The sequence below is a fragment of the Ictidomys tridecemlineatus genome, chromosome 2 (genome assembly GCF_052094955.1).
Source record: "Ictidomys tridecemlineatus isolate mIctTri1 chromosome 2, mIctTri1.hap1, whole genome shotgun sequence".
NCBI lineage: Eukaryota > Metazoa > Chordata > Mammalia > Rodentia > Sciuridae > Ictidomys > Ictidomys tridecemlineatus.
The window spans coordinates 103,659,329-103,682,974 of NC_135478.1; the positions used below are offsets into that span (position 1 = coordinate 103,659,329).

At 45.3% G+C, this 23,646-nt stretch overlaps 2 long non-coding RNA genes across 3 annotated transcripts in view; both read left to right on the forward strand.

Annotated features, from left to right (window-relative positions):
- Window positions 1–4,232: 4,232 nt before the first annotated feature.
- Window positions 4,233–8,205, forward strand: LOC144375283 (uncharacterized). Its single transcript, XR_013434908.1, has 3 exons — window positions 4,233–5,578; window positions 6,440–6,522; window positions 7,556–8,205. It is a non-coding gene; the product is annotated as an uncharacterized LOC144375283 (long non-coding RNA).
- Window positions 8,206–18,271: 10,066 nt separating this feature from the next.
- The window catches only part of LOC144375284 (uncharacterized), a 66,939-nt gene continuing 61,564 nt past the window's right edge, over window positions 18,272–23,646 (forward strand). Inside the window, exon 1 of one of the 2 annotated variants that reach the window (XR_013434912.1) lies at window positions 18,272–18,444. This is a non-coding gene — a long non-coding RNA (uncharacterized LOC144375284). The remainder of the gene's footprint in view (window positions 18,445–23,646) is intronic. The other variant, XR_013434911.1, reaches the window with a different exon arrangement.

Consider the following 23,646-nt stretch of genomic DNA (forward strand, 5'->3'; position numbering starts at 1 on the left):
GCATTACAAAGGAGACACGGTGTGCTGAGATGTAATTACTGCAATCTGTAAAATAATAACATGCAAAGTTCTTTATTACTGCATTGGTGAGGAGCTGTCCTGACAGTCAGATGCTCCTATGTTAGTGACTGGAGGAGCTCTTGAGAGTCACTTGAGCCTCCAGATATCCAGATTCTAATCCTATTGTGGTTTCTTTATTTATGACCTTGTAAAGGACAGTTTACTTCCTTGACATTTACATCCTTAATGGTAAAAAGGAAAGAGAGAAAGAGGCCGAGAGAAGTCTGAGTCAGAGACCCGGTAGCTAGAAAGAACCTGTGCGAGGAATCTGAGGGTCGAGTGGGTCATCCAATGTGGGTGACTCCTTTTGCTTTTGCAAATGGAATGAGAGCTCAACTATCTGCAAGCTTAAGAGTGATGTGACATCTTTGTGTGCCTTCCTAAGGACATCAAGTCCAGTGTTGTTCCGCGTAGCCTAGGGGATGAACTTCTTGGGTGAAACTGGATGATGCAGGGGCACCCATCACTGGCCACAAGTGGGACTTCAGATGTGCACAATTTAAATCTCTTCCCCTCACTTGTACTGGCAAAGTGTCAAGTGCTCACCAGCCCAGGTGGGCTGTGTGGACCAGCATGATTCCAGAATGTTATCATTGCAGAAAGTTCCAGTGCATAGTGCTGCTCTAACACCCAAGTGGATAAATAATGGAGCTGGGCTTGATATAATGCAGGAAAACAAGAAGAGTTTTGCAGCAAGCGGTTCCATTAATACATATTCACAGTCTGAAATATTATACATAAATGCTAGAAAGGCCCATCAAGACTACTTTGGTTTACAATAATTTAGCAAAGCATCAGATTTATACATTTTACTAGACCAATAAATTAATATTGCTTTATAATTTATATTTTTATAGTGAATAATTTGTCAAATGAAAAAATAATTTTGTCCTAATGGGCCTCATAATTTTTATTCTGTAAGTGAGACCTTGGAAGAATTCAGCCAGCTCCTTCTGATGTAGACTCTCCCAGATTTCTGTGGATATCATGCTTCCTTTTGATGAATCTAATGTGGAATAAATAAACATAAAATCTATAATATAGAAATATATGTAATTATATATGCAAATACACTTTTATAAAATTCTGATGCTTATTATTTTCTCATTCAAAATAAATTAAAATTGATTTGGGAGGTTGGAAGGGGGGTCATAGGTCTCTGGGAATTTTGCCTGGACATTTTTTTTTCCTTCCTTAACTGTAGGAAATTTCTTCAATATGTCTTAACTAGATGTGCTCCGTAAGATACATCTCAGACCACAGGGTTAAAGAAGGGGGTCCAGCCTGCACCATCCTTCCCCAGGTCATCTTCTCCTCGCACCACAAGGGCTGATTCTGTGAGAGGCGAGAGCTCACTGTGTTATTTCAGGTTTGGTTTTGACAAACACTCTGTCTCATGGTCTGTTGAAATTTGGATCTAGGGAATTGTTCTAGACCAGCTCTGTGCCTCGAAGGAACTCCCAGGCCAGCCAAGAGGCAGGCAGAGTCAAGACCTGTGTGAGGGACAGAAGATTTAACCCAAGACTTCAGCTCTTGGATTCTGTGTGGCTAGAATGGCTGGGACTGCAGTTTCTATAACTGGGTTCACTTGATGCTTTGACTATGTCCCTTGCGGCTTTGAAACTTGCATGTTTTTTTTTTTTTTTCCCGACCTTCTTCTCCTCTCTTCTCCTCTCCTTCCAGCTCTCTCCTGCCCAATCTCATCTTCTCTGAATCACCTTGATAAAAGCCCCCTGTTCCTGCTGATGGGCACAATCCCAGCCTCTGGGACAGGAGTCTCAGTGTCTCTCCTTTGATAGCAAAGCAATGAACCCTCTTTTTCCTTCCTCTGAAAACTCCATCCTCGTTATTGGACTGGCATCAGGTACAAGGACTGAGCTTTGGGCAGCATTTCCACGTGCAGGAGAGTTTGCTCCTCTTCACTTGAAGCCTTTCTCACAGGCTGGATGGTTAACAGCTCCATGTCCTCCTCTGAAGTGGCTCTCTCTGGAGCGCCGTCGGGCCAAGTCTGAGTCTTAGTGGAACAGCTGCCACTTGCTTGTTGGTCTGGTGGAAACCTGAGGTTTATTAGACCTTCATCTGGTCCAAGCTGCAGGAGGTTTCTCCAGACACCAAAGGGGAGCTGTTGATGAGGTTCCAGGGAGACAGGTGCAGCACTGAGTGGGAGCTGAGAGCACCCTGTCATGGTCATCAAGCAAGGAGCTGCGAGGAGCACAGACAGACCATCACAGGGTCCCGGCCAGGTCTGAGCCTGCAGCACTCACCTCTGCCTCCAGCCCCACACTGGGCCTCTGCCTTGAGCCCTCTGGCCCCTCGCTCCTGTTTCCTTCTCTCCATCCCTCCATCTCCTCCCTCCTGCTCCCCGGGAGCTGTCTGCCTGTCTGTGTGAGGATCTCGTCTTTTTCTGCCTGTTTTTATTGAATCCTACATGTTCCTTGCCTTGCTTGGTGCCTCTGTCTCTCCTTCCCATTCCTGTCTCTGCTCCCGTCTCTGTCCTGAGCCGTGCTTCCTCGACCTCCAGCTCCCTGGGCGTCTCTGGGGAAGATGATCTTCTTTCCTCTCTTTCCCACTCTGCTGCCTCTCTCCGCCCGCTGGCTCTATGTCATGAGGTCTGTGTGTCCTCTCCTGTGCTCGTGGGTCTTTCTGACTTACCTCAGTCTTTCCCTCTCCCTTTTTTCTCTCTTTCTAACTCAGCCAAGGGACCCTTATCTATCCCTCTTAATCTTAAACAAAGCTGCCATTTCTATCTCAAACAGGTGGACAGGAACTTCAGATAGCGTCTGTTTCACGCAGATTTTTTTTTTTATCACCATGACCAAAATATCTGACAAGAACAACTTAGAGAAGGAAAAGTTTATTTTAACTCATGGTTTCATAGATGGCAAACTCCTAGCCAGGCCCCAACATGAGGCGGAACATCATGGTGGAAGGATGTGGCAGAGAAAAGTAGCTCAGAATAGAATTATCAGATAGCAGAGAGAGAGCTCTGCTCACTAGGGAAAATTCCTAATGGAACCACCATTAGACTTGGTTATCCTACTCCTCAGCATATACTCAAAGGATTTAAAACAGCATGCTACAGTGACATAACCACATCAATGTTTATAGCAGCACCAGACCTCAGCTCTCATCATCTAATCCTTTCACCTCTGATATTTCTTGCATCATCACACACATGAGCTTTGGGAGACACCTCACACCTAAACAACCTCTACTCAAGATCCTCGACTCTGTCTCAAAAGATGGAGACCAGAGTGCTGAGACCATTGCTGGTCCTTCCACTGGTCCTCGACTTTATCAAAGACTGAGATGGGGCCATGAATATGGTTTGTGTGTTTCCTTGGCTTCTCTCTCCACCTGCAAAAAGAAGGTTCTGTTCAGAGGCCACAAACCAAGAGCTCTCAGTTCACACCTGAGCTCATGGCTATAGCTCACGCCCTCTCTGAACACATCCCCCCAGGCTTTCTGGACATCCCCTGGGAAAGTTTTCTTCAGATCTGGCATCTGTGACTGCACGTTGTCTTGCTCAGGGAGTGATCTTGGGCACATGTGTTGAGAGCCACAGCCGAAGGGGCCCCAGCAAAATTCCAGCTGCCAGCAAACTTCCAGCTGTTGGCTGATGATTGGCTCACAGCGGCCCCAGCAACATCTAACTGATTGGCTCCTCTGCGGTGATGCTCATTGGGCTGTTTTCCTGCCCTTTCAGACCACGGAACTGCTCATTGGGGGACTTCTTTGGCTCCACCCATGCGACCCAGCCAATCGGCCTTAAGAGCAGGAGGATTGTGGGAGTGGGAGAGGCTTGTGTGTTGGTGTGAGAGGCTTGTGGAAAGCCAGTGGTGGCAATTGGGCTCTGAAGGTTTTTCCTGAGGAGCTGTTTTGTTTGGCCTGTGTGGTTCTAAAAATAAAGTTTGTTTCTTTTGACAAGTGGCTCCTGAATTGTGCCCAGCCAGACTGCTGCACACATGACTGTGCCTTGGTGCCCTCCTCTGAAAATATGGGTTTCCCAATGGCAGTTCTACCTCAAGATCTCTGCTTTGGCTTCTTCCACCTGTCTCATCCTCTTCTCCACCTGCTTGGCTCATGGGAAAACTATACTGGTGGCCCTCCTTCCTCGGACATTCAAACTGGCCTTCCCCTCCCTTGAGCACACCATGGACGCCATGTTTTTTCTATTAATCATGGTATTTCCATGATATCATTTTGAGGAGCTGGTGGACTTTTTGTTACTATTTCTACCTTTATTGATGAGAAACAGAACTAATGGGTTGTTGGTCCCTTGTCACCAGAAAGTTGATGGCATAACTAGGTCTTGAGCCTCCCGATCACCTTCACAGCCAGTCCTTGCATCCTGCAGGTGGTGGGATAAGGGCCAACAGCTGTCTGTCACTAAAAACATGAAGCCTGTGTTCAGGTGAGGACCCCGCTGGCGTTTGGGGTGACTGTGAAGAACATACTACCCTTGGGCCAGTACATCTCTCAGCTCAGATTGCAAAGGACTTTTTTTTTTAAGTTCTTTGGTTGGGACTTTTACTGGCTACAAATAAGAGAAACTGACTGACCAGCTGGAGCACAGGAGGTTGGTATGATGACCCCAAGGCCTCATGGAAATGAGGACAGAGAAGCAGCTGCTGTAGGTCCCCAGGCGTTGTGTCCACCTCTTGTCCTGTTTCTGCCTGCCCACCTGCATCTCTTTCCCTGCCTTCCTGACTTCCCTGCCCATGTGGGAGATAAAAACCATCCACCATTCCTGAGTGACTTCTCTTTCTGTCAAGAGCAGAGCCACAGCTAGAATCCATTGCTTTCCTTCCAAACTCTCCAAGGAAAGAGCTCACAGGTCTGCCTCCTGTCAGGGCTCAGCTACGAGCAGGTCACTAGCATCGAGGTGGGCAGGGTCCTCAGCTCACTATGGCTGCCAGGCAACCAGTGGGCGTTTCCATGAGAGCAAGTGGGTTACCTCCCAGGGCCAAGGCTGACCAGATCTCTCCTGGGCAACACTGAATTCTTCACTACAGCCACTTCATTACCTTCACCCTCAGTGTTGCTGAAGGTCACATCTCAGGACCCTGGTGTTCATAAAGGAAGACATCCATTGCTTCCTTGGTAAAGTTTGAGTGGGTCATAGATGTCTCTCAATTCATTCTGCCAGATAGCTCTGATCATTTTAATTCTAAAAAAATCCCTCTATTTTATTTCATTGTCATGATGCTTGCTCCCTGTCTGCTCTGTAGGGACCTTAACTCATGGTTTAAACCAAGGAGTTGCTTTCCTGCTACCCTCTGCCTGGGGCTGCACAGGCCATGGAGAACCAAAGGTGCATCTGGTGCCACTTTGACAAGAAAGCTTGGTGGCAACTGGTCTCCATAAATGAACATAAACGTGTTTGAGAGCATCAGACTCAGACTGGTGCAAATAAAGACCTGCATGAACAACATCCGTGGATGCAGGACAGGTCTCAGGCACAACAGCCGATGTAGATGGAAACCAATTTGGAGAAATGACTCTGTTGGTGCCCAAGGTACACATGAGCTGTCCTTGGGATCTGGGGGAGGTTTGGGTGAAAGATGCATAAAGGCAGTTGGACATAGAGTGCAGAAGCTCAAGATCACGGTCTCGGTGGGAAAGAAAAACATCAGGAAAGTACAACTTGGACCAGACTTTTTTAATATTCACAGCATAAAGTCGCCCTCCTTCTAGACTACTTTTGAGACTAGGGTGAACCTTAGTGGCAGGGTGATTGCCTGCATGCCAGAGGCCCTGGGTTCAACACCAGCACAGGAGGAAAAGGATCCCTTTGGGGAAATCAACACAGGGTCTCCATCACGGCAGTTGAGGGTCTTCAGTGTGTGGCTGTCTGTGGCCTGTTCTCTGGGTGACCTCATTCCTGGACTATGCTGGCGCAGGGTCTAGAAATCTTATTTGGGACTTTTCTACACCTTTGTCATTTCCCAGGGCCTTTCCCCCATAAAATAGGAATCTATTCAACATTTTGAAATTGACCCATTTTAATGAGGTTGACCATGTGGACACGGCCTCATTCTTACTTAAGTAATGATGTCCATGTGTTCTTTTCCCCAGCAAATACTAATGAGCCCAGCACCAGCCATAATAAGGTATCCTTAGTGCTATTTTAAATCTATTGCTGGAAGTTGCCAGAGCTAAAACTTTGGTAAATTGACTCTTGCGTTTTCCATTCAATCTTGCTTTTCCCAATTTAATCGAGGAGATTAAATTTAGAAATATTTTTAACCATGAAAAAAAAAAGCACTCCCAAAGTTCATTAAAACCCAGTGAATCGTTCTTGCAATATAGATGGATAGGGAGAGAGAGTTAGGGATATTTAGCTGGAAGGCAAAATGTTAAAAAGAACACTTCCTAGGTCAATAACCTTCTGCTGAAATACAAAGCAAGGAGCCTGGGGGTCACTGGGATGAGTGAGGACCAAGGACCACTGTTGCAGAGGTGAGTCACACCTGAGCAGAACAGCCCACCCACCGATGATGTCAAGAACAATGCTACATACTGTACAGAGGGGCAAGCTGGTGGGAAACTGGGTGCTAGAGAGACCTGTCACTGTTTGGGGACAAATTCTGGCCTCAGTTAACATTTTGATGTTAGTCTATCCTAGGCAGGTGAGAGCCATCATGTTTAAACTTTCATTAGATTACTCTGGGATTCTCTTGGTTGTGTGTAAAACCTTAAAACTGTACAACACAGGACCGAGTAGGCATAGTGCCCCTGTAGATATACAGAATTTCAGTCTGAAAGCTGTCTGGAACCAGTGGTCTGATCATTAAGAGACTTTGCCATTGTTGCTTTTATAGTTAAAGCAGACCATGTCCTGTCTGAGCATCTGACAATGCAAACAGGTGGCACCACACTAGGGAGGCCACTACAGTGCAGGGTCACCTGGAGCAGCCAGTGTCTGAGCAGGTGATGCCAATTCCCTCTCCTTAGAGGAGGCATCTTGCTGCTGATCTTCAGCAAAAATAACCTGCTCATGGGAAATTTTCTAACATGTACACACTCACACCCCTTTGGCATTTTTTTGCAAAAGGAACATAAAAATTGTGCTTTTATATATATATATTTTTTTATTTTTCTTTAAATTAATTCATCTCTCAGACTTAAAAAAATAAACATTTCACTCTGTTCTGTTATAGACTTTACACTCAAAGTCTACAATACAGGAAATTAAGAGTTTCATGTGTATTATATTTCTTAATATGCATCAAAACATTTTCATTTTTAAAGATAAAACCCATCTGTATACCAACTGCAATCACCTATTGCTGGTGCTACATATTGCACAGTTGGGAAAACCTTCTAAATGGCATCTTTCCTGTTCTTTGTTTTGATTTTTGTTTTTTCCTCTAATTCTATTCGAGTCTGTAAGCTCAGCAGGACCCGTCCCCTCTGATGCCCTCTCTGTGGGGCTCCAAGTCCTCTAGTTCTGCATGTTTAAGGTACTAATTCAAGCTGTGCTTTGTTGCAGAACTCTTGAGAGATGTGGGAGACAGCGCTCAATCTCGAGCATCCTCTGTCCTCCTCTAAGTCACTCAGAGAATCTCAGAAGTGCAATTATCAATTCATTTTAGGGAAAGAAGTGATGAGGCTGTGTTCTGTTACCACAGCTGTTTCCCCAGCCCCGAGGCCAAGCTGAGGTCTGTGTCAGTCACAGGGTCTTTAAGGTGGAAGCTGAAGTTCCCATTTCCTTGGGTGGCATCTGAGGCTGGGTGGAGTACCTCCCTTCTTGTTTCAGCCTACTGTTCAGGATGGAGATTTTTGACTACAGACATAATCCTGAGATGGCTTTCATAAAAAAGAAATTACAGTTTTGTGAAGCCTCACTTTAAAATAGATAAGTTCTAGAGAAAATCCAATTTGATAGGATCTGGGCTTTGGGAATTAAATTTTGCTGAAGACCGAAGGAGAGTTACTATATAACCTGCATGGCATCACGGTGTAGAGGCAGCTTCCTACCAACTAGGATCTCCAGGAAAAGCAAGGGTACCCGGGGCCAGGTTAAGTTTGAATTTCAAGAAACGATGTTGTTGTTGTTGGTGGTGGTGTTTATTTCTTGTTTTTTTTTTTTTCCTTTTCAATACCAATACTACATGAGATGTACTTACACTAAAAAAAAAAAAAAAAGTTGTTTTTTATGCAAGTTACATTTAACTGGGACCTTCTGTGTTTTCTTTCCTAACTCAGGCCAACCTACTTGAAATTCATATATCTTTAAATAAATAAATCAAATTTTAAATAAATCAAAATTTAAATAAATCAAATTCTTTAAATAAATCAAAATTTCTTAAGTATTCACTCTTCAGAAACATCTGAACCCAAATGTGGAAGCTCATTTGCAAAGAAACCAGAACCAGTGACAATATCTTGTAGGGGCTGGCTGTCTGGCAATTGATGTCACTTGTCATTCCCATGTCATGGGTACCGATGGGCAACTGCCCATGGTTTCCAGAGAGCCAGCATGTGTGTGCTGGAGCCGCAGTGCCCAAAGGAACACTCACCTCTGTGGTGCCCTGGGGCCTCTGTTTCCCTTCCACACACCTGGAGTGGAGCCCAGCCAACCGGAACCACCCACCACCTGCCCTGGAGAAGCCACCCCACCGAGGCAGGTGCATACCCACGGAGGGACACAATCCATGACAGAAAGGTCCTGAAGCTCTCCTGGGCCCAGCTCCAGAGCTAGATCACTCTGCGAGGTGACACTTAGACATGCCCTGGTTACTCTTGTGAGTGAAGGTAGAGCCTTTCCTCTAGGAAAGCCACGGTCAGGTACAGGCAGACCCAGCTCACCAAGCTTACAGCAGTTCTAACCCTTTTCTAGGGAGAGCCAGACTCCACAGCCAGCCCAGGAACCTGTGTCAAGTGAGGGCCATCACCAAGGTCACAGTTCAATTTCCACATTAGTGTCACACATCCTGACAGCCTGAGATGAGTGGTTCTCAGCATGACTGTTCTCAACCCCTGCCACAAGGAGTGTCACCTTGGTTCTCCAAAGGTGCAAAACTCTCATGAGTGCCCAGCAGACAGACCACAGCCTGTGAAGACCCTGCTCCCATGGGGATGCAGAAAGCCATGTGATCCACAGAGAGGGACATGCAGGGGGCAGTCAAGACTCTCATGGGGCCTCTTAAAAGTGTGTATCCCATGAGGATACCTGTGTTTCAGGGACCCTCACTTACCTAGGAAGGTGTGAACTGGAGGAAACTGTGAGCTATGACAATCCCACCATAACACGGGCTCCCTTCTTTGTGTCCCAGGTTTGTGAGCGCTGTGGGGGACGGACGTGGCATCTGGAGGGGGAAAGTGAATTAGTGGGCTGGAACTTTGGAACTCATCCAATATAAGTAGAAGAAATAAGTGCAAAGTTCTATATTTCATTCCCAACAAAAATCAAAATGCAGTCACACACAGGAATAAACAAGTAAAAAGACAAATCCCCTTTACAAAGGCAAGGCCTGGGAAACACAAGTGGACAGTGTGTCTAGGTGAAGGGCCCTGGCCATCTTCACCAAGAGCCACTCCACCTGTGCCTTAGTCACTTTTTAGTCCCTGGGACAAAATATCTGAGAAAAAAAGACTTAGGAAGAAAGATTGATTTTGGTTTAGGCTTCTAGAAGTTTCAGTCCAGGGTCAGCTGATTCCAAGTGGAAGTGTGTGGAGAGGGAAGCTGCTGATGTCATAGGATCAGGAAGCACAGAGGGAGGAGCTTGCCAGGGGCAGGATAGAGTCCCCAAGCACACCCCTAAGGACCTACTCCTTCAACTAGATCCCACCTCCAAATACTGCCATCGAATCTCCAATGCACCGATGAGGTAAGAGCCCTCATGGTCCCCTTGCTTCTCCAACGTCTGGACACAGCTACTTCATGGACCAAGCCTTCAGCACCCAGGTCTTCGGGGTACGTTCCAGATCTAACCCATAACAGCCTATGTCCACTGTTCAAGGAGGCCTCCGCGGGGCTCATAGTACGCTCAACTGCATCAGTGGGGCATGTTTTCCAGAAAGATGTCAAAATACAGCAGGCAGTTTGATTGACGGTAATGTTGGCCGATACTTTGTTTGCTTTAATTTGATGTTGGGAACTGAATATCAAAATTAAAAGAGAGGCTGGCATAAAGTATTTTTAAATGCATCATTTCAAGTAGGAAATTGGGTTTCTCTTTCTCTTGAAGAGAGAGCCAGGCTCATTCATGGGAATATCACCTGGGCCCGAGCAGCTGCTGATTGTCGGAAACCTGGATGCATCTAGGATCTCCAATCAGCCTGGGTCCATCCTCTCCCGAGTGTGGGGCATGGGCTGGTTATCACCCCATTATGCCACTGCTTTCTACTAGTGTTCACTTAAGAAGTGGAAGATTAGTGTCTGCTGTGGTCTCTATGAAAATCAGACAACAAATGATGGACCTGACCCTGTCATCGTGTCCCCAAATTCTTTTGCACTCAAGGCCAAGGGGTAATGCTGGGAACTGGCACATATTCTGCCTGAGAATGAGTGTTCAGGGTGTGGAGGGCCCTTGAAATCACATTACAGAAGGGACAATTGAAGAAAATGTGAGGGCTCAGCCACAGGATGAGACAGAAAGAGGGCCCAGGCTTGATGTGAGGGCTGGGGGCAGGGATGGCGGCTTTTCTTAAAGTACCAAAAGGGCCACTGCGAGGATCCATGAATGGATTTGTTTCTTATATCTCAACCTCAAAGTGGAAATCACAGCTCATGTGAAGAGAACAAGATTTCAGAGTCAGTGCCAAGTTTTTCAGACTTTAATCCAAATGTGGCTGTATTTAGATTATTTAAACTATAACATATAACATAATATATAAACTATATTTATATATTTAAACTATAACTCTTTGAGCTTGGGCGAGTTATGGCAACCTAGGTTTTAAGAGCCTCAACCTAATTGGCAGATTCACCCAGAGGCGTGGATTCAGTGGGTGGTTAGTGTGGGCAGGTAGGGTGTGGCCGGAGGAGATGGGTCACTGGAAACATGCCTCTAATGCTTAGATTCTGCACCTGCTGAGCAGCGCTCTCTCTTCTTCCTGGTTGTGATGCACTCTTGCAGCAGGATGTCCTGCCTCAACTTGGGCCCAGAGCAATGAAGTCGGCCGACTGAACTTCTGAAACCATGAGTCAAGACACATGTCTCCTCTTCAAGACACAAGTCTCCTTTTCTACGTTTTTCTTGTCAGGTCCTTTGGTCACAGGGACTGAAAAGATGACTGAGTCACCTTCCTGTCTCTGTTTCTCCCATGTGGAATATGGAGATGGTAAGGCTCTGGGGGATTTACCTTATGCAAAGGCTATTTCTAAATCAGGCAAAAATTGTCCATGATACAAATGACCCTTTGAAATTCTTTCGCTTAATCTTAAATCCTAAGAATGTGAGTTCTTAATCTCAAAATTCAAGAATTAATTAGTTTTCTTTTTTTTCTCCTGGAATTTGCTAAATTCTCTGGGTCCTTATAGGTCAGAGTCTAGTTTGAAAGAGATATCAAAGCCAATACAGAGTGGTTTTGTCTTTTTCTCACTCTTTTAGTATACCTAAGTTAGCATTTGTATGTACCTCTCTGTGCACATATGATTGACAACTTCGTGGGTCCTAGGACTGCCTCAGTAGACAATGGGTTTCCCATTGCCTTGGGGAGCAGCTGGAATGCTGTAGGGGTGCAGTGAACACAGTGGAATATGTGGCTTCAGAGTGGGTCTCTGCTTGATGTCTTCTGGAAACTCTCCTGTAGACTCCCTTACACTGGAGGTAATCAAAAGCAGTGGGACCCTCTACAGTTAAAGGGGTTTTATTAGGTGGAGACTTTGACTTGAGTACTCAGATGCTATTATCTAAGTTCCTTTCTGTTCTCAAATGTATTTTTTTTACACACATATTTGCTGAACATTGACTTTTGTCCAGGGTAATGCTGATAAAGTTACAGAGGGGTATACAAAAATGGAATGTCTGTGGCTTCTGCCCTTCGTGGTTTTATGATAGAGATAATGAATGCAATAGTTAATGTTTTGGTATATTAGCAGGATGGACTGGTTTATGCCTGTACAAACCTTAGATGCAATGTCATTACCTCATTTTTATAGGAGAGGAATTAGAGATGTAAAGAGGGTAAGGACCTGCAAACTCAACCAGTTGGTGGGCATAGGAGGAGGGTGCCTACCCAGAAGGTGGCTCTGAGCCCCACTCTCCACCCTGAGCCCAACTTCTCAGCTGTCTTTGGAGGCTGTACAGAAGGGGGTGGTGGGTCTCATGAGCAGCCACAAGTGGCCATGCTACCGACTCATATGGGGGTGAGCAGCTGGTTGAAAAGAAGTCCTTTCAAAGTCCATATAGCACACTACTGTTTTCCTCCACATCCCCTGAAGGCAGGTGTCTTCTCTGCTGAGTTTCTTTGAGGGTCTTCTTTCATAGGAGATATGACAGAGCCAATTTCCGGATGGGTGATCTTTTCACGACTCTCTTTGGGATGGAGGGATGGATTGATGGTTTTATGGGTGGGTAATTCTATTGTTTGTCGATGAATTGTCGCCTCCAGGGCCCAGAAGCCTGTTACACATCATGAGCTGGTATTTATTTTTCTTTGAAAAAGAAATATAAATAAATTTATGCTGGCCTGGAGGAGTGCCCACTGACTTCTCTCGGCAGTAATTAAATGTCCAGACTTCTGGTGGAAGCTGGAGTGGGCAATAATGAGATGCTAAAAAGCTAATAAAAAGATGCTAGTATGCTTAAGTTTGTCCTGCCCCAGGGAAGCACTTTGTTTTGAAACCTGACTAGGAGTGTTCAGGGCCCTGTGTCTTCTGATGGATAAGCTGTCATGTGACATTTTAAAGCTGCCTTGCTGCTTGCTTAGAAGAGAAAAACACTGGCTTTGAAACAGCATCTGCAGGCCCCCCATCTGACCAAGATCTCCTAAAGGGTCACCCTGGAAGAGAGCGAGAGACGGAAGTTGGTGTGTTTCCTTAAGGGGGGGTCCTCTGGAGAGGACACTGAGTTACACCAGCCAAGCCAAATTCAGCTGGGAAGATCCAGGCAGAGACGATGTGGATGGGTCGGGTAGGAAGCAAGCTCAGGCTGGTCTAACAAGCCTCTCTGCTGCAAGTGGACTTCCCTGTTTACAAGTGATAAAAACTCAAAGGCCAAATAGAGCAGCAAAGGGGGCATGTACTTGAGAAGGGCATTTAAAGTTTGTTTCCAGGTTGGATTGAGGACTTCTCTGGGACTCCGAGACCTTGGCATTTCTCAGATCCGAGCCCTTGGTGTCACCTGCACTCCCAGGCAGCCTCTGTCAGTGGTGTCCAGCAGGCTCAGAGATCACAGGCCAGTGGGAAGCTGATGTTTGCTTTCCTCCCTTCCCCAGGGACCCTTGAGAAAACAGACCTGGGTCAAGTGCCCATTTCTCAGAACATAAAGGGGAACAGGCCAGTGGCCAGTGCTCCTCATTCTCAGGAGAACTGAGAAAACAAGGCCCCCACATTCTTTTAGGAAGAGCATGATCAGTCCCTGAGTATTCATAGAAAACCTACCACATGGGGCCACCACTGCAAATTTCAAGGAGCTCATATGACACCAAGTATCTACTGAGGATCTAAATGTCTTAGTTACCAACATTGTAGCAACTGTGAAAAGTAAGCATTTATGAAAAGAGAGTTTCCCTGAGTCAGGAATTGAAGGAAGGTTCGGCCACAGGCTCTGGCTTGGATAGCTCATGAGGGCGCCGCAGTTAAGATGCTCTGGAGGCTGCCACTGTCACAACTTGTCTTCGGCTGGAAAAATCCACTTTCCATGTAGCTCAGTCCCAGAGGTAAGTTCATGCCATCTGCACACAGCTCCTCATCAATGGGCCTCCACAGGGCCACTTGGAAGTGTGCATGACATGAGAGCTTGTGTTCCCTAAAGAAGTGGAAAGAGAAAGAGTGGGGAGAGAGAGAGAGGGAAAGAGATGCAATGACTTTATATCCTATTTCAAGGGTGCTACAATTTCTGACATATTCTACTTCTGGTCAGCTGGTTGTAACTCCACCCGCCCTCCTGAGGGTCACAGAGTGTGCCTGTTCTACCCATATTAAACATACTGTTCCCACATCTCCTGAAGACCTCCTCCTATTATAGCATCAGAATGTTGGGGTCTAAATCAGGTCCAGGTGCAGATCAGGTCCCTGCCCTCAAGAGTTCAATGTTATACTCTGGGGAAGAATGTTTATCCCCGGACGTGACCCCTTAGGTGCCAGAATAGAGTGAGGTTTTGAGTTAGGTTGACTTCAGCTCTGGAGCTGGCTCTGTGACTGTTAGGGTCTGTAAACAAGTCAAGATGGTGCCTGGCATTTTGCCAGAGGGAGTGGTTTGTGAAGTAACACCAGCGAGCCATTAAGTGTGGAGATTCCTTATTGGTTGACTGCTGTATCTAGTTTATGTTAATTAAGATAAGCTGTGTGGAATGTATATATACCCCTCCTGTCCTACAATAAACGGCTCCCACTCCTGCTGTATCAATCTACACAAGTTGCTCATCACCCCCTGGTTATTTTGCTGCAGCTGGACTGCGGCATGTGACCACTCTCTGAGGGACCTTGGGTGATGTTCTGAGCCTGGTGAGCTGCAGGTCGGTCTTTGTGCTTGATGTGCCCCTGCTGGCTTGCATGGATTGGGCACTCGGGGGCCAATGTGCCAGGCCCTCCCTGTGGTAGTTCATCCTCATGACAATACCTGGAAGTGAATCCTGTTGTGATCTCATTTTACATGTGGGGAAATGGAAAGTCCAGGGAAGTGCTTTGTCCCTGGGAATTAGGAGGGTGGAGGGCAGGGCTTGGGTTTGAACCCCAGAAACTGTGCTCTCCCTGCCAAATGAATAGAGTACTCCAGTTTCCCATGAGCACATACCATGTGAATAGTGAGGTTGGCTATTTCAGGGACACTTTTATTTATTTATTTTTTAATCCTTCTGCTCTTGATCATCCATTGGTTGCGACTTGTTTTAAGACCCAAGAGTTTACAGTTATTGCCTCTCAGAGGTGAAGATGTGTCCTTTTTATTTTTTTTATTTTTGCTATCACATTGCAAATGGCTGACTATAAATCTGCTTATATTAAGAATTAAGGATTCTACTAAGAAACGCTGAAAAAGAAGAACCTAAAATCTTTTTTATTTTTTTTTTTTTTGGCCCAAATACATTTGCATCAATAGAGGCTGAGATGAGGGAGAACTCTTCTGAGTAAGTCTTGCTATTTGGAAAAATACCCAGGGAATTTAGTGATTTCCTGGCTTTTAAATAATGCCTGTCCCTTAGGTAATGTGGGCACTCAGAAGGTTTTTCTGGCTTTGGAAGCTGGAGGAAATTAAATCAGAGCTGAGGGAGATATGATTGGATCATAAAGCACGCTCATCAAACAGGGAGGAAATTCTGTCAGTTCTATTGTCAAGTGAGCAGGCCACCAGCAGAAAATGATTGCTCTATTCTCTTCCCACCCTTTCTTTTTTTCTTTCCTAATTACATCTTCTAAACTGCTGTTTGGATTTAATTTGCTACTGAAAAAGCACCACCACTTATGGACAAAGCTACGGTGATAAGAAAATAACACAGATTCCAGGGAGCGACTTTGGTTCTCTGCCTCTTTGAAGTATTGTGTTAACCTCCTTAAAGAGCACATCTCAGATAAATAAGTTAACTAGTAAAGTGTCTTTATGTTATTGACTACTTTTAAAGGCAAGTGTTCCAAGTCCCATGAGATTTTACTTTTCAAATGAAAGCAGCAGAGCCCAAGCACAGGCTAATAAAAATCAACTGGGGAGGCTTCAGTCTGCCAGCTGCCCTTCTTATTAAACCAAGGGCTTCAACCTCCTAATTTCCTGGTGAAGACGTTACCAAACTCAGAAGGACAAACACACATCCTCCCACATCCATGAGGCTGTGTTCCCGAACCCCTCCTGGGTACTTGGAACTTAGGGCAGTACAGAATGGGTGTATATATTAAGTTCTTTCCTACATATGTGTATCTGTGATAAAATTTCTCTTCTTTTCTTTGTGCTTTTGTGGGTGCATTTTACATGATAGTGGGCTCATTATCCATATTTGCACATTCACAGAACTTAACTATCCATCTAGTTCCCCAGGGCCTCACTGATCCACCTAATTCCTCAGGGTCTCCCTTTCTCTTCCCTCCTCCCTCTCTCCCATCTGCTTGCACTTGTCTACTGATTTTCCTCCTATTACCTTAACTAATGTATTTTTTACTTAAAGGAAGGACTTTGTGGCTTTCCTTTGGATTATCTCAACTACTGACATCACAATTCTTGCATTTTGGGGTCACTATTAAGTAAAATAAGGTAACTTGAACAGAAGCACCATTACCCTGCAGCAGTAGCTCTAATACCCTGGATTCATGAGCAGGTAACTTATACAGCGTGGATACAGTGAACAAAGGAATGATTTACATCTCAGCAAGACTTAATGGGACTCACATAACAAATCACTCTGTTCAAAATATAGCACAATTGAAGATTTAAGAATTATTATTTCTGAAATTTTTCATTTAGAATTTTCAGAAATTGATCAAGGGTAACTGGTACTGCAAAAAGTGAAACCACAGAGAAGGAGAGACCTCTATCAATCAAAAGATACCCAACCTCCTTTGAAATGAATCATTCAATGAATATGTAGCCACAGACTTGATCTCATTTCTTTGGGGTCCATATATGTAAACATTTATTAGATGTCCATTGGCTGAGCTTTCTTAAAATTCACTTGTGGGGTTTGTGTATTTCCCTGAACTGTTTATTGACAGCCTGAGGGTTGGTGATAACAATGTTTAGAAAACCTACAGGTCTGCAAGCCCTGGTTCCTCTGTGCTTTTACCATCTCCCAGCTGGGTCAGATGGCTCATTGGTCAAGAATGGGGGTCTGTACAGGAGGTTTCTGACTATATAATGGGGTAGTGAAAAGAAAGCAGCCTATATAAACCCTATGACAGGGTCTAGATGGTGGCCAGCCATTAGTAAGTGTTGATCATCATAATTGTAGTTAAATATGGCTTTTCTTCCTAAAGAGATGGAGGAAAGGACAACAGGGTATCAGGAGCTTTGCCCCTTTGGTGCTACATGTGATTAGCAAACCACTTAGCATCTCTGCCTTCAGTTTGCTGTCATGAGCTGTCGCAGCTTGTGGTGCAACTTCCATGGATTCTGTGACCTGGAATCACATTCAGAACTCCCAGGAGGACTCATGTCACCATTATGCATAGATGGCTTTGTGAGATTGCACAGAAGCCATTACATTGGCACATCCCTGGGGCAGGATTCTCTGACCAGAGGAAGATCTCACCAACTCTCTCACCCCCTGTAGCAAAGAGCAAGGGCCCTGTGGTACATTTGGAAACACATAATTCCCGTGGCAACCTGTTTTCTTATTAAGGCTGATTTGCTTACATGTTTCTAATCCTCTGCCTTTCCCCATATTTTACTGAAGTTGAAGTTGCATACAGCAAAACAAACCCAACAACAAAACCCTTGAGTTTTTTTCCTTGCTGAAGAAGATAACCCACCAGGCCAAGTCTGTTCTGCCCTGTTCACCAGTTCACTGAAATAACAGTGATTTGCACCAATCTATAGCACTCTGGTGCACAAGGCCTGTTAGACCCACACCTCTGCAAATTAGAGAAAAGTAAACATTGTCTCTAATCGAATGATGTGCTACTTAAGTTAAATCAATAGGCCCACATTTCTAGCCTGAATAAAACATGGATCCTTAATAGAGTTATGTCTTCCAGTTAGGTCTAATGGGCCCTGTGGCACTAAGATTGAGTTATAAAGACGGGTCTGCAAGGGCTGTAAGTAGGAGAGCCCAGTGGACCAGTGGAAGGCTGCAGGGAGTGCATTTGACATCTACTCCAGGGTGGGCGGGGCCAAAGTCAGGACACCTGCAGCACCTCCCCCAGGAAGCATGGACTCCTTTGGTGTCAACATTTTCTGTTCAATGTTTATTTCTCTCAGCAGGGAGAGCAGAGAGCTCAGTCAGGTGTGTGGCCTCAGGGTATGACCTAGAGGCAAAGGGACAAGTGTTGTTTCCAGGCACTAAGTGGCAAGTTTGCCCTAACCCACATTCCTCCCAAATAAGCAGGCATGGGGGAATCCATCCATGCCAAAGCAAATTCCAAAAGGTGGGGTTCAGGATTACCAGACTAAGCCAGGAGACAAGCCGCTGGTTTTATGTTTTGAGTGTTTCCATTCCCCAGGGCAATTCTCCACTAGGCAGGATGCAGCCAGACACACGTGGGCTCACAGAAGGGGACTGTGCATGCATAGATGGCTCTGTGTTCTGAGATCCCTGGACCTTCCTTGAGAGTTAAGACAGGGGACACAGGTAAGTCAGGGAGGACGGTACCTCTCATATGTCATAGATTCTGACCTGAACTGGGAGGGAAGAAAGTGGGCGGCCGAGGAAGATAGAGTGACCAAGGGCCATTGCCCTGTGTGCAATGGGGAATGTGCAGATTCTGAACCAATTCTAGAGAAGTCGTTACTACAAGAATTTGTCTATCAGAAAAGAAAGTATGCAAGTAGCTGATTTCTGAATAAAATTAAAGAAGGGGGTGATAAGATTTTTTTGTTGTACAGATTAGAAATTCAACTAGCATCAGCAAAGAAGAATTATATTTTGCCCTTTATATCCAGAAAGAGGGTGGGTGTGGGTACCTGTGTGTACCTGGAGCTGTGTGCACATAAAGGCTTGGTAGGTTAGTCAGTTTTGCACTGCTGTGACCAAAAGACCAGACAGTGACAACTTAAAGGAGAAAAAGCATATTTTGGCTCATGGTTTTAGAGGTTTCAGTCCACATTCAGCCAGCTCCATTGCTCTGGGCCTGAGGTAAGGCAGGTCACCGTGGTGGAAGCACATGGTAGAGGAGGCTGCTAAGATCACACCAGCCAGGAAGCAGAGACAGACGGGAGAGGAACAGGGAGAGATGTAGCCCCTGAGGCCATGCCCCATGTCTGAGTGACACTCTTCCTCTGCCAGCCCCCATTTGCCTCAGTTACCACCCTCTAATCCGTTCAAAGTATTAACCCATCAAATGGATTAATTCCACTGACAATTCTGCTCTTGAGTTGAAAACCTGCCCAGGTGCCTTTTACCTGTTGCTAGAACTTTTTGTGGCAGCCCCCCAAAAAAGCCACATGATTGGAGCAGGGAGAAGAATTTTCCCTAGAGAAGAGTCAGGAATCCAGGGCATTAAAGACCAATTGAAGGTCCATGTTAGAGGTCAGGAGAAGTTTAATGTTAGAACTTTGGGAGGAATGTTCTAGAATCTCTAATGATAGTGCTAATGCTGGACTTGGGGGGAAGTTGCTCATGACCAGAAACAATCCAATCTGGTGCCTTCTGCTCTTTCCTGTGACATATAGATTGAGTATTTATAAACAGCTTCATGATCAATAGGTTTGCAGAGAAGTCCTTGTAGTCTTGTAAAGTTGTTGTGGACCTTTTTACCAAATAGAGGACAACCTCGTGTCTTTGAAGATAAAAGATGCTGACCAGTTCCATGGGTTATTTTGTAGACTTTGTTGTTATTGGCAAGGTGTGTTTTTTCTTCTTAATTGGTGTGTGTCTGTGTGTGCACACATGTTGTGGTCTTAATGTTTTCTTCTCCAGTATCCTTATATTGAAACCTAACCATCAAGGCCATGGTCTTAGAGGTGGGGACTTTCAGAGGTGACTTAGCTCATGAGGGTGAAACCCTCATAAATGCCTTAGTGCCCTTACAAAAAGGCCCCGGAGAACTTCCTTTTACCATGTGACCAGCATGACCACTTCATGTAGGACGCAGGAAGCAGCCTCACCAGATGTTCCATCTGTCTGCACCTTCATCTCCAACTTCCCAGCTTCTAGGAGAGTGAGGGATTTTTGTTGTTTATAAGCCACTCATTGAACAGCATTTTATTACAGCACCTGCATCGATTAAGACAGATGTGCTTCTATGTGTGTTTTAGTCTTTATTTTATTTTGGCTCCATGTTTATTTTACAAGAGAATGAGTTGGTATTGCACACATGAATTTCAGATGAAAGTTATTAAAATACTTCAGTCAAATGGCTTAAACAATAAATGAAATTATTAAATGAGTTAACTGAAGATTCTCCAACTAGTGCAATGAGGTGGGTTCCATCAGGACTAAATCTTCGTATTAGGCACTTTCCCTGCAGAAGTGGCTCTTTTCTGCCCTTGGACTTATTCAGTTTTCTGCAGGCCTCAGGACAGGTCAACAGGGACATCTCATAGTCCTCCTCCATAGAAGGATGCAGAGGGAGCTCCCTTTCCTGATGCCCTCGGAGACATCTCTGGAGTCTGGCTCCTGGACAAGAGCTCACATGCTTGCTTTCTGGCCTGACCACAGGCAACTTCAGAGCTCTCTCTGCTGGACCCACGGGGAACAGCTGCCTGCCCCTGGTAGCTGTGGTCACAGCCAGGGCACTGCAGGCTGTGTACAGGGCTTCCCTCTTGACTTGGTACTTCTGTTGTGACTGAGCACATCCACCCTCCTCCCAGGCAGAAGCCTCCTCATCAGGCAGCTCTCCCATGGCCTCCTGGGGGTGGGGGGTGCAGGAGACACTCTTTTTCCTTCAGTGCTCAGAGCTCCACTCACCCCCACCCCTGCTCCACAAGACTCAGAAGCTTTTTGCCCAGGGCCTCCAGGCAGCAAGGTGACTACCGACCTGTGCTGATCACCTTTCCACATAGTCACAGAGAGTGGTGTGCAGGAGCACTCTGGGGATTAGCCTCTTGCTTGTTTCCTTGCAGAGAAAGGTCTGCTGCTCCTCGCCTTCGGCCTTGTCCTAAACGGCTCCTCCAACACCCAGAGGCTCAGATTAGCTCAGTCCTCGCGAGTCTCAGCTTCGTATGTCTCACCTCCTGACTGTCTCTGGACTGACCACGTGGTCAGGAGGAGGGATGTGCTGACTGATTGGAGCCACTTGATTACTACCCTGAATCTGGAGTTGGCTTGCAGACACCCAGAGGGTGCACGAGAGGGGAAGACTCCTGTGGGAACATCAGGGAACCTTCTGAGCCCTTGGATGGACACTGGGCATCTCTGGCTGAAGGCACCTAGCCCCACCTATGCATCCTCCACAGCCAGGCTTACAGTTAATTGTTTCTCCTTGGTGAGCCAGGGTCCCATCAGAAGAGCACAATCATGAAAAGTAATTTAAACAGAGAAGGTTCAGCAAGATTATTAGCTGCAACAGGGGATTGGAGTAATGAGGGTTTACTAAGGAGAGCACCACAGAATATCAGATCAGCAGATACAAGGAGCAGCCAGTGTCTCCAGGGTGAAGATAGATTGCCCTAAGCTTGGACCCTGTGTCCTTGCTTGAGAGAAAGTGGCTGTAACTCAGTAGATAACAGAGAAGTCACCGTAGTACTGTGACCCAGCACCCACCATGGGAAGATTGCTGGAAATCATCTACCCTCTCTAGGGCCACAGAAACCTGCTCTTGGGGAAGGTCCCATCAGGGGCAGTCTACTGCAAATGACCCCGTAGAGTTTGGTGGGAGGAACTGCAGCTGCCAGATGTCACTGGCCACCTTGTGCCCTGTAAGACTGGGGCTACAGAAGTTGTCTACCCTGAGGGGGTTGGGTGCTGGAGAAGCTGTGGACTGCTCAGGAGCTGAGCTCTGAGGCCTGGAGTCTGCAGGTAGGAAACTGAACCAGGGAGTGGAATGCCTGGCTCTCTAGTGCCCTCTACTGACAAAGTTCAGTATTGGAAAATTATTGAAAGGAGCCCATATCCATTTATTCAATGCAGGTGATAAAGGGTGAATCTGAAGATGAGAGGAAATGAATTACATAAGTTTTTCAAACATCTCTCTCATGGTTAAATTAGATAATTCAATGTTCTCTCAAGTGAGGTGAGATTTAATTTAGAAGGCTCCAAGATAGGTTTTCTTAATTGTAAACCTTGGGTATTATTTACATATATATTCATATATCTTATATTAATATATTTCATATATTTTATATACACTCACATATTTTATAATTGCTCTATAGTTTATATATTCAGATATGTCTGTGTATATATATCTATATATCTATATAATATGTAGTCTATATATCAACTATTATGTATATATCCATATGTGGAAACTATGAAGCAATCATATAAAATATGCACATTCATAGACTGCATTAACATTTTGTCAAATAGAAAAGAGTCAAGCTGATTTAAAATAGCTTCTTAAAAGCATTACTAAGATTAGCCCTGGTATGTGGATTTGGCCACCATCTTGGATATAGTGCCCAAGTGGCTAAGGACTGGGAATCTCCAACATAATTATATGGGAGAAAATGTGACAACTTGTGTGGAGGATGGCATGTCCATATTATCTTAATTATATTCCTTATATAGAGATAAGGAAAAATAAATGAGCAAGGCCACTGAGGTCTCAGCGCCTGGCAGCAGTCTGGGAATTAAGAGGTGAACTCAGGGTTGGGACTGAGGAAATCCATGAAGTTGCAGAATGTCTGCCCTTCCTGGCTGTGTTTCCTTGGGGGCCTTTTGGAACTGTGACATGTATTCTGCTTGGTAAAGTAAGTGGTCCATGGTGACCCTTGGAATCTGTGTGTGTGAAGTCCAGGCTGAGGACCAGCCCCTGGCTTCCGAGACACACACTGCCCTGTGTGCTGTTAGGCCTCATCTGATCTTCAAGTGTCCAGCCCACCTGCTGGCCTGGCATTTAGTTGGGCAACTGGTTCCTCTATGGCAGCAATGTTAGTGTCAGGGAGCACTAGGTATAGCGTCCGTGTGTGCATTGAAAATGATTGTTCTGATTTTCTCTTATACTTCTCTGTCAGAAAGAGGGGAATCAATATCTACTTCTGTTGTAAAGAACACAGGGAACCTTCTACAGGCTGTGGACTGGTTAAAGTAGACCTGCAGGGGTGGAGTATTGGTGACAAAGATTTAGGACACAAAAATGTGTGCCAGGACATCCATCTGAGAGCCTTCATGATGCACTGCTGTGTTTCTGGGGCTCTGTTTGATCATCTGGAAGACAGAAATCCTCAAGTCAACAGCCTCCTCTCAGGGGATGTGCCACAATGCTTTGCAAATGAACACATTGTGAGTTTTCAGGAAGAACATCTCTTCAATTACAGTTCCTCAAGGGTACCCCGGTGCCTCAAGATTTGTAGACCAGTTTCTGGTTGTAGAGAACAAATTTTTAAAAATTGAATGAACACTTATAAATATAGTTGAAGGTGCATTGTAAAATAATGTAAGAATGGCAAGAAGCCAGTGAGAGCAGGGGTTGTTGTTTAAGTGTTAGCTGCATGGTCAGCCATACCTGGGAATAGAAAGATTTACCAAGGGAACACTGCCTGGTGGCTAGAAGGATGGAGAGGTCAGATCAGACAAATCACCAAGATGGTTTCTGAGTTTCTGATTTTAAAGTGTCTTGCTAGGCTGTGTTCTTTCTAGTGACTCCTAGAAAAATCTTAAGTCATTTTTGAAACATGGACATGACAGAAACAGTGAAAGTTTCACAGGAGTGACTGATGCTTGGGGAAA